The sequence below is a fragment of the Palaemon carinicauda genome, chromosome 1, assembly GCF_036898095.1.
Source record: "Palaemon carinicauda isolate YSFRI2023 chromosome 1, ASM3689809v2, whole genome shotgun sequence".
Taxonomy (NCBI): Eukaryota; Metazoa; Arthropoda; class Malacostraca; order Decapoda; family Palaemonidae; genus Palaemon; species Palaemon carinicauda.
In genome coordinates, this window is record NC_090725.1 from 188500036 (window position 1) to 188510474 (window position 10439).

General features: G+C 46.7%; 1 protein-coding gene across 2 annotated transcripts in view; it reads right to left on the reverse strand.

The window, feature by feature from the left end:
- LOC137653216 (uncharacterized) overlaps positions 1-9824 on the reverse strand; it is a 207568-nt gene extending 197744 nt beyond the window's left edge. The window contains exon 1 of one of the 2 annotated variants that reach the window (XM_068386589.1): positions 9710-9824. The gene's annotated coding sequence lies outside the window, so the exon portion shown is untranslated. Of the gene's footprint in view, positions 1-9593 lie in introns of both variants that reach the window. The other variant, XM_068386584.1, reaches the window with a different exon arrangement.
- Positions 9825-10439: the final 615 nt, after the last annotated feature.

Genomic DNA, 10439 nt, shown 5'->3' on the forward strand with positions numbered 1-10439 from the left:
ACGGCGCTGTCCAGGGTGAGGCGGATGTGGATCGAGGGACGAGGGGACAGTTTCTTCAAGGTGAGAAGTACCGCCATGGCCTCCAAGATGTTGATGTGGAACTTCTTGAACAAGGGAGACCATGTTCCTTGAACCTGACGTTGGTGGGAGTGCCCCCCCCCCACACCCTTCCTGTGCGGCATCCATGTGGATGGTGATCGACGGAGGCGGTGGTTGGAGAGGAACGGATTTTCTTAGGTTCTTTGTCTCCGACCAGGGTTTTAGGAGTGAACAAAGCCTGGTTGGTAGGGGTCTCTTGAGATCTCTTCGAGCGATGGATGCGTTTCGTCTCCAGACTACCGATGCATCCTTTAGCTGTGCTTTTAGCACTGGGTCTGTCACTGAGGCGAACTGTAGGGAGCTGAGTACTCATTCTTGTTGTCGTCTTGAGATCCATTTGGATTTTAGAAGTCTCTAGACAGAACCCGCTATTTCCTTCCTTTTCTCCAGAGGGAGGGAGAGGCGGTGTGACTGAAGATCCCAGTGGATTCCCAACCACTGAAACTTCTGAGCTGGAGACAGTCAAGACTTTTTGGTGTTGATTTTGAAACCCAGATGTTCCAGGAACTGGGTCACCTTTTTGCAGGCACGCAAGCATTCTTCTGGCGATGTCGCCCAGATCAGCCAATCGTCCAGGTAGGCCATCACCTGGACGTCTTGAAGACGTAGCTGTTGGACGATCGTGTCTGCGAGCTTCGTGAAGATTCTTGGGGCCACGTTGAGGCCGAAGGGCATGGCCCTGAAGGCGTATTGTCTTCTTTGAAGCCTGAATCCTAGGTAGGAGGAAGCTTGATGATTCATTGGAACATGCCAGTAGGCATCCACCAGGTCTATGGAGACCGTGTAAGCCTTGTGAGGCAGTAGGGCCCTTATCTGTTGGAGGGTCAGCATCTTGAACTTGTTGAGAAGGGATAAGTCCAGAATGACTGAGTTTGTCCGAGTCCTTCTTGGGAACGCAAAATAGCCTTCCCTGGAACCTGATGGACTTTACTCTCTTTATCACCTTCTTGTTCAAGAGTTCTCGGACATATTCTTCCAGAATGGGGGTTGATCGTTGGAAGAAATGATGAGAGACTGGTGGAGGTGATATCCAGCTCCAGCCCAGTTCTTTCTTGACGATGCTGTGGGCCCAAGGATCGAAGGTCCAGCGATCCTGAAAGTGGCGGAGTCTTCCTCCCACCGGAAGCACTTCATTGCTTCTGGTTTCCAGAGGGCTTACCACCTTGACCACCTGCTCCTCTTCCTCCTCTCCCTCTGGAAGGACGTCGAGAGGAGTCTCTGCTGGAGCCTCTTCCCCTGAGACGAAAGGTAGTGGTCTGCCTTTCGTAGGCTGGGGTGAACACTGGTGATTGGGACACCGTCGGCTGAGGGACCAACTGGAAGGTCTGTTGTGGTTGAGCCACTAATTGAGGAGTAGCGGGAGCCGGAAACTGGCATTTAGCTTGACGCTGTTGGGGGCGTGGCTTGTTGGATTTCTTCTTAGGCTGGGGGCCCTCATCCTGAGAAGACTTCCTTTTGCGCGACACGCCCCACTTATTGAGAAGGTTCCTATTCTCAGTGGAGGCTCTGTCCACAATCTCCTTCACCAGCTCCACGGGAAAGAGATACTTGTCCCTGATGTTCGAGGAGATCAGTTTCCGGGGTTCGTGTCTGATTGTTGCGCCCGCAAACACGAACTCTCTAAATGCCCTCCGAGCCTTGATGAAACTATACAGGTCCTTCAGCAAGGTGGCGAGGTGGGCTTTTGTGAGGACCATGTAGATTGTAAGAACGCGAGTATCGGAGGACATTGTCTCGAGGACCACCTGAAGAGACAGAGGCAGCCAGTCTCTCTTTTGTGTCCAATTCCCGACGGAGGAGGTAATCCGTGAGTTTGGGCAGGTTTTCGTTGAACTGACGTCCGGCGACGACGTCAGGTTCCAGCTTCCCAACCGAGAAAGTTAGCTGGATGTCCTTCCAGCTCTTGTCGTCCGGGGGTAGGGCGATGGAAAAAGGCCTACATTCCTCCCATGTAGGGCAAGGTTTGTTCTCCTCCATTGCCTTCAACACAGCTGCCAAGGCCTTTTCAGCAAAAGGGAAGACCTTGGTGGGGGAGGCAAGAAATGACGGGTGTTTCTTGCTTAGGGCTGGCACTTTGGAATTGGTGTAGCCCCTGCTCTTGAGGCTGGTGGCCAACAGAGCCTGAGCCTTGAAGTGCTCCAGCACGATTACCTCCTTAGGTTCGGTCTCCTCCTTGGAGGATGGCTCAGACTTCAGACGGACGAAGCAGTCCAGGTAGGCCTCAAAGCTAGGGAAGAATTCCACCGCTTCAAGGGGAACAGCACCTAACTTAGCATTAATCACAATGCGTCCGGTAGTGATCGGCATAAACTTAGCATGCCACCAAGGGTTTGTCACTGAGCATTCAGGGAGATCCTTGATGGAGATCTCCTTGGGCGCCTTTTTCATGCCCGGTATCTGTTTCTTGATGTTTTCTTCCACCTGGAGGAGTCTTTCGTCCAGGAATGCCATTAAGGCCTGGAGGGTATCCTGGGAACCCGCTGGGGTGGGTGTTGGGGTGGACAACGTAGAGGGGGTCGGCTCCAGGATCGTAACGGAAGCCGCAGAGGGAGTACGGGCAATCTCGCCCTCAGAATCCGAGGGCTCCACAAGGTCCTCTTCTTCCTCCTGACCTGCTTCCATGAGGGTCCTCTCGGTATCGTCGGAGACCTCCGACATCTTCTCTACCTCGTCAAGGTGGCATTTATCAAGGGCGGCCGAAACATCCGGTTCGGCCGGTAGTTGAACCAATGGGATCTCGTCCTTGGAGATGACGGCATCCGTAGATGCTTTGGAGAAGAGCATGACTCTCATCCTTTCGCTTGGGAGGTAGGGCCCCGTGGCGTTCTTTTGGAACCCGCGCACCCACTTGCACAGGGTCTCTCGGGCCTTGTCCCTAACCTCCGTGGATGGAGGATTATCGAACGCCTCATCCAGCAGTTTCTTGCACACGGTGCAGACCTGCGGGTCCCAATAGCGAAGGTCCCCTTTCAAGGCTGAACAGCCGGCGTGAGATTGGCATGCCCGAAAAACCGTAAAAGTCCGGGCGACGAACGCTGCAGAAGTCGGTCTCACACTTCACAAGCTCCTCCTGTAAAAGAAAGAGGCTATGAGTACATGAAGTCAATACACAACTGACTTGATTTAATCTTAGATTAGAACTAAGTTTAATTATTTATAATATAAGATTCCATGTATAAGCTTAGGATAGATAAGCTAGAAAGGAAGGTAGGGAAGACACATACTCGTGCATCCCGCCCAGTCCATTGCCGTGCCCTCTCATCGTAACTAATTCCCGAGGGCTGAGTATATCCCGGGAGGAAGGAGAACATCCGTGGAGGATGAGCTAAGCTTAGTCTCCCTACAGAGAACTAGGAACGATGGGAGGGGAAAAAACCGAGTTCATTCAGTTAATGAGAAGGAGGGGTATGCAAACCCCCCTTCGATAGGATAGGCCCTGGCAAAGGACCGCACATGGATGCACAGAATATGCTGGAAAATTAATTACTGTACAACTATACATAATAGTTTTTAGTTAAGGGTATCTCAATACCATAAGAGTACTGGTTATTATCCACAGCTGCACAATAATCCCTGCCGGCACCGGGCCGGCAAGGGTAAGGAGTGACTGTCCACTATAATGTACCCGAGTGTCGCCGGAAGCCCGGCGGCATGCCGGCATGCCGGGGGCCAAACCAGCGCCGGCGGATCTCCATCAGAAAGGAACTCTTCTAAGCCAGCAGTCTAGGTGGCAAGGAGAGAGGGTGACGCTACAGAGTGATGGCAGATCGCCGACGTGCGGCGGCTCCGACAGCCGGCAGGCAACCGGCAGCAGCATAGAATACTGACGAGACAATAGTACTGGTAGTGGGTGGGCGCCGGCTCACCGGCGGCCTTCCCTCCACCCCCAGCGGCAAGTCGGCAGTCATATACACACTGTCTACATTCTATGAGATAGGTAGGAAGTCGGGGTTACTGCCAGCAGTCGCCGGGAGAGGGGGCGGCAGTGGAACGGCACTGACAGAAAAAGAGAAAGATAGGAGGTGGAAGGGGGAAGAAAGGGATAACTCAGTACCCAAACCCTTCCGCCTCCAGAAGGAGTGTTCAAATGAAAGGAGGGGATGAGGACTTTCATCCGGCAGCAAGGAGGCCACCGGCGGCACGTTGCCGCCGGCGGCCCAAGGGAGGGCCGAGGAACACTCAAGAGGGGGAGGTTCTCCTCCGGCAGACCGACCAGCAATGGCAACCCCATAGATTGACTACAGTGGGAAGCGCAGCAGAACGGACAGGCCGGCCTTACATGTCGCCGGCACAGAGCGGGGATGTAGGCCGCCGGAAACAGGGGTGTGATGGCAAGCCAACACAAAGGGATAGAAGGGGGATGTTGAGAGAGTCCAGAGGAAGGGGGAGTGCAGAAGGGGCCGAAGTCCCCTATTGCATACCCCAGGGAGGGGGATTCTGATCAGGGCTAGCTTATCTAGGCCAGAAGAGTACATTCCCCAGCCTAGGGTAGGATAGCCCTGAGTAGGTACAGCACTGGTGTCCTGTCCTGAACTATAATGAAGCAGAATCCCCAATGTCTGCCTAACCTAGGCTAGGAGAACCTGTCTCCCAGGCCAGGAAAGGCAGGGTAAGGACAAGTCGATAGTCCACAGGGAGGAGGGGTCGTAACCCAGCCAAGTGTGGACTAGGGGTAGGGCTAAGCCCTCCACCTTCGTTCTCTAAGGGACCAGAAGGGGAGTACATTCCCCTAAAGGAGGGATGGAGGTGAACGACTGAAACTCTGAGGGTCTGTCCCCAACTCAAAGCGCACATCTATGGCCAGGAGAAGGGGCAGAAGGGACCTAGCCTAACCTAAACGACAGTATCAAGGATAGGGAGGCTAGGTTATAGCCTAGGCTACCTCAGAGGGAGGGGATTACCTAGGTGGGTAACCTAGGGGGGGATTGAGGAAGTATATAAGTGTCCTTGCATAGGTTAGGTGCCAGGGAGACCCCTATAAACTTCCCCGAAGGCGAAAAATCATGTATGCATTCACTGAATCATGTATGTATAATGCCTGAATCTTCATTTCACTTACAACACTAGGAACAATAACATATGCAAAAGTAAACATGAACACTTCGGCGTTCTTGCCTAGGGGCTAGGCCAGTAGGCTAGCTAGGGTTCAGATAACATGATCGCCGAAGGCGAATACTAACAGCATAAAACAACTAGTTCCTAGCAATAAAGACTAACTAATATAATCATTAGTTAACGAACCGGGAACGTTGCTCTGGCTAACTAAATAAAGCATGCTGGGCGAGCAACAGCGTCTCAACATGACGCGTCCGGTGAAGGCACAGCTCCGCCACAAAACACAAGATTTAAGGAAAAGTAATTGTTACTTTCAGGCTGGAGCTTATTTATACAATACAAGAAAATGGTACTCAACTTTCCAGAAGAAGGCAAGGCTGAAGAATGAGACATGATGCACAAATCACGCAAAACTGGGAAAAACACAACTGTAAGGAAAGCGCTACAGAAGTGGAATGGAGTTGGCGCGGGCGGATGTGACGTCGGCCAGTATGGCGGCCGTTTGTTTACATCGCTAGGTACCATAACAGTAGCGTAGGAGGAGAGTTTTTAGAACGGCTCCTCCCATAATTGCCACTCTACCCCCTCGGAGCGAAAACGCTAGATGGGGTGCAGATACCATGTGGCGTGTCAATACATACGTCCCCTGTTGATACTGTATACGATATCCAAAGGGAAACCTTATGGGTACTCGCGCCAGAAGTTAGAATTCTGTGAAACCTTTAGTTTAATTCTCTTGGAATATCTACTGTAGTCAAATATACCCTTAGGAAGCTACTGAAGGAACCTTCCATCAGCACATCATGGCTTGAGCCCAAAAACACTGTTAGAGAATTTTATTTACCTCCTTATTTGAATAATGGTATGAACAATGTTATATTGTTCCTTATTGATACAAACTCATCTAGACCAAGGTAATTTGTTCCAACACAATTGTACTTACCTTCTTCTATCTGACCCTGGGACCGGCAAGTATCTCTGAGACTAGGCAAATTCCTCTATCAAATAACTTCAAGATGTTCCTTACGTCCAAATAGGACTTCCCTGCCGAGGGGAGGGGGGCCGGCAGGAAGCGGTAACATGGTATATACTTATCTGTAGTGACATGTAACGGAAATGTCACAGGTCTTTACGGTCATCAGACCAAAGGAATATTGTCTAAAAGTCGAAGGCACTACAAAAGGGAAAAATCCACGATACATTAATTCTCTGGTACACTTCCATCAGGACGACATGACTTGAGCCCCAAAAACGGACTTTGACCGAAGCGAAAGATCTATTTTTGGGTGAGATAGCCATGTCGTCCTGATGGACCCGCCCTTTTTCTCTATTCCAGGCCTTGACAGGCCCCTCCCAATCTTATTGTATCATGGAGGCTGGCCTAAACGCCTGAAGGAATGAGGAAGGCGCGCAACGGTGACGTCAACCATGATGACGGCGGTTATGATGTCAGAGTACCGAAACAGTAACGAAGGAGGAGAACTTAGTAACGGCTCCTCCCATAACTTGCCACTCTTCCCCCTCGAAGCGTTAACGCTATGTGGGGTGCAGATAGCTATGTGGCGTGTCAAGCATACGTCCCCTGTTATTATACGATATCCTAAAGGGAAACCTTATGGGTACTCGCGCCAAAAGTTAGAATTCTGTGAAACCTTTAGTTTAATTCTCTGTGAATATCTACTGTAGTCAAATATACCCTTAGGAAGCTACTGAAGGAACCTTCCATCAGGACGACATGGCTATCTCACCCAAAAATAGATTTTTCGCTTCGCTCAAAATCCGTTTTATCAAATAAAAAATTCTTAGTTTACACATAACTGCCATTAGGGAAAGTTGTGAATATATCTCACATGAAATCATAAGACTATTTTTAACTAACACTGAAGAAAGCTTGAAATTTCTACAAAATCAAGTAGTGCTTCCGTCAAACAAAGTATCCAAGCAGTTCCCAGATGTGCATTTTACATACAGATGATGGACCAACATTACTGGCATTGTCACAGTAAAGTTAGAAAGAACATACTGAAAATAGGGCCCAGTGCATTTTCTCTCGGTGATTACAAGGGTAATTTTTGTGCACAAGTGCTATTTTCAACCTAAACTGTTGCCCGTTTTGGATCCCTCGGACTCGACTAATAGCAAGACATTAAAGAATAAGTCACAGCATAAGTAAGGATACAGCAGTCTGTAAGGGGGTCACAGGATGAAGCCCACCCCACATGGTAGGTAAGGATACAGCTTCTAGTTTAGGTTAAGTGGGAAGTTTAGGTTACCCGGTGTTCTTGAATCTGTCTCCCTTTTAAAATCGGACCATGTTAAATATTAAGAACTTGCTATTCGAAAGAAAAGAAGAGTCAAGAAAGAACAGAACTCAATATACAACTTTGGTACTTTGTCCATGGGTGTTGATCCACCGTTTTATTATTTCATGCGAAAAAAATTTCGCTTAATTTCTTGTTTTGATGGTTTCTGCTGTTATTACTTTTCGTAATTAGTTAGTTTTAATTTTATTCCATCCATAACCCCAATTCCCATCAGGGATTCCCCGTTACTGTTGGGAGTTCTTTTTTTTGGGGGGGGGGGTGGTACAGTAAACAGAAAATGATAGGTTTCGACGAAGATAACACCAGAACACAATAAAAAAAAGATAACACCAGAACAAAATAAAACAGAAACTAATGAGAAAAATCTGTTTTTCACGAAAAAAAAATGGATGGGTGGGAGGAACCAAAATTTTGCCAAATAATTCTGCAGACGATAGGTAACCTATCCAAAAGAAACCATATATGCCACCTTTCTCGTCTGCAGAATCACTTAGCTTAACACTACCCTCATCCAAATCAGCAGAGTTCTTGCCTTTTGACCTGGGATCCTCTAGACTTTTAGACAATAACTGGATCTCCTACTAAAAACCTTAATTTTCTTTACTTCGAATCAGTGATAATCAATATCTGAAATCTGTCCTAATGGCCACGGCCTCGGTATCCACATCACTGTTTATGGATCTTATTTGTGTCTTAAATAGAAACTAAGATAAAATATATTAAATACTGAATAATAATGATATTGATGATTTAGGTATTATTACAGTTTCATCCATTATGGGAAATCTATTATAATAATATATTTACCGAGTAAAGCAAGTCTTTTGTAGTATTTCTGTAAAATATTATCTGTCGCAAATGCCTAGTTCTTTATATATCGACGATCAAACTCACGCTACTCATGTCTTCCTCCCAGATTTTTTCTAAGTCTGTTGTTATTGTTGACTGTCTCTTGTATTTGCTTAAATGAGCCCTGTAACCACTATAATCCGCAGACAAACTAGTCCACTATGAAGTCTTACACGTTTGGCCAATCACAGCGCCTGTCCACTATGACGTCACACATGTTTGGCCAATCACAGCGCGACAATACAACAGCGCGACAATACATTATCTTACCCAGGCATTTAATTTCGTTCTTAGACATGAAGGCCATAGCAAGCACGTCATCTTATGTTGCACAAGAAGTTGAAATTCCATCTTCTTGTCCTGACTGTTTCCTAACTTACAATGAATTTGTTGTAACTTATTCGGGGAATATGGAAAAACTAGTGGATTTGTGCCAGAGACACAATTTAATTTCACAAAATAAAAATTGTCCTGCATGTCAAGGAACCTTCGCAACGGCTTCACGTTTTCCTCAAAGCACCAGCACATCTTTATGAACCAACAGTTTAAGGTAAGCTTCATTAATTTATAGAGTATATTATAATGGTGATAGTATAACGATGTATACAGCAGTACCATCACTTTGGGTTTGGTTTGATGGATGTGTTAGGTAGTGGCTGTAAGGGGGGGGGGGCTCGCAGGGGCTAGGCCTAGGTAGGGGTAGAGGGCCCTAGGTTAGGTGGTTGTATTAGGTTCGGTAGTGTCCCGAAAATCACTGTGGCCTTAAGGGGGGGGTCGCAGGGGGGGCGGAGCCCCCCCTATAGACCTAGGTAGGGGTACAGGGCCCCTAGGTAGGGGTACAGGGCCCCTAGGCTAGGTTTATTAGGTTCAGTAGTGCCCTGAAAATCACTGTGGCCTTAAGGGGGGGTCGCATGGGGGGCGGAGCCCCCTCCCCCCCCCCCCCCCCCCCCGGTAGGGCTAGGTAGGGGTATAGGGGGAGGGGTGGTGGAAGGATAAGTATTCATTTATTGCAAATATCATTTGACGCCCCCCACCCACCCAAAACCCCGGTTCCCACCTGGTGTCCCCCATAATTGTTGGGATGAAGTAGGGTCTTTCTGCATTCTAGAACAACTTGTTGTTTTAACTCCAATTACATAGTAAATCTCTAAATCGGATGGTTTGCGGTCAAAATAAACTACACTATTTCTGATGCAACAAATATATTTTTATTCCAGTTTCCCCATAATGGATGAAACTGTAAATTTACCATGATTTACTACTTACTAGATGAAAACTTTTACCACTGGTAGAATCTTAATAATAAAAAACCTTCCACAGAAAAATTGTTTCACTAAAGTTGCGCTCTAATTTAGGAAGTCTGTTAACTCGATGGAACTTACTCAAGTCACTGAAGTGATGTTTTGTTGACGTCAAATTCCAACCCAAGGATTCATAAGTTACGCTGCAAATGGAAAGATAAGGAACAGTGGTGCCAGATATGATATTTTATCCTTAGATTTGGGAACTTATCCCTACATTTGGGAATTTATCCTTAGATTTTGGATGACTGGTGACGATATTCTGTACATATTTCTATGAAGAAGAAACATAGATGAGTAAACCTCTATATTGCTGCAATTAGTTTAATTACAATTACATGAAGTATAGTGAGTAATTTCTATAGAATAAAATATATTTCTGGAAATGGGAATTTTTGGGTGGTTTTGGGGACTTTTTATCACGAGTTTTAGGGATTTTTAGACTAACCTATCTGGCAACACTGGATACGATTAGCCAAAAATTAAACACCATGGCATCTAAAGCATTTCTCTCTGTGAATACCACAAAATGATTAGATATCTGCTAGTGAATAATATTAGAAGTTTTATTAGATATTTGTGTATTATTAAAGTAACAATAACATTACTTTCAGATATCTTGACAAAAATTGTTTAACGGGTTAGTTAGTCCAAAGTAATTAACAAATCAGTGAAGAAAAATTGAAAATATGGTAATACCGGGTTGTTACTATTAAACGTCTAAATCATAAACACCGAATTTTTTCATGTAACTGTTCAATGTCTCTCAGAATTATGTCTATTTTTGCATTCACCGTAATAGTAAATATCT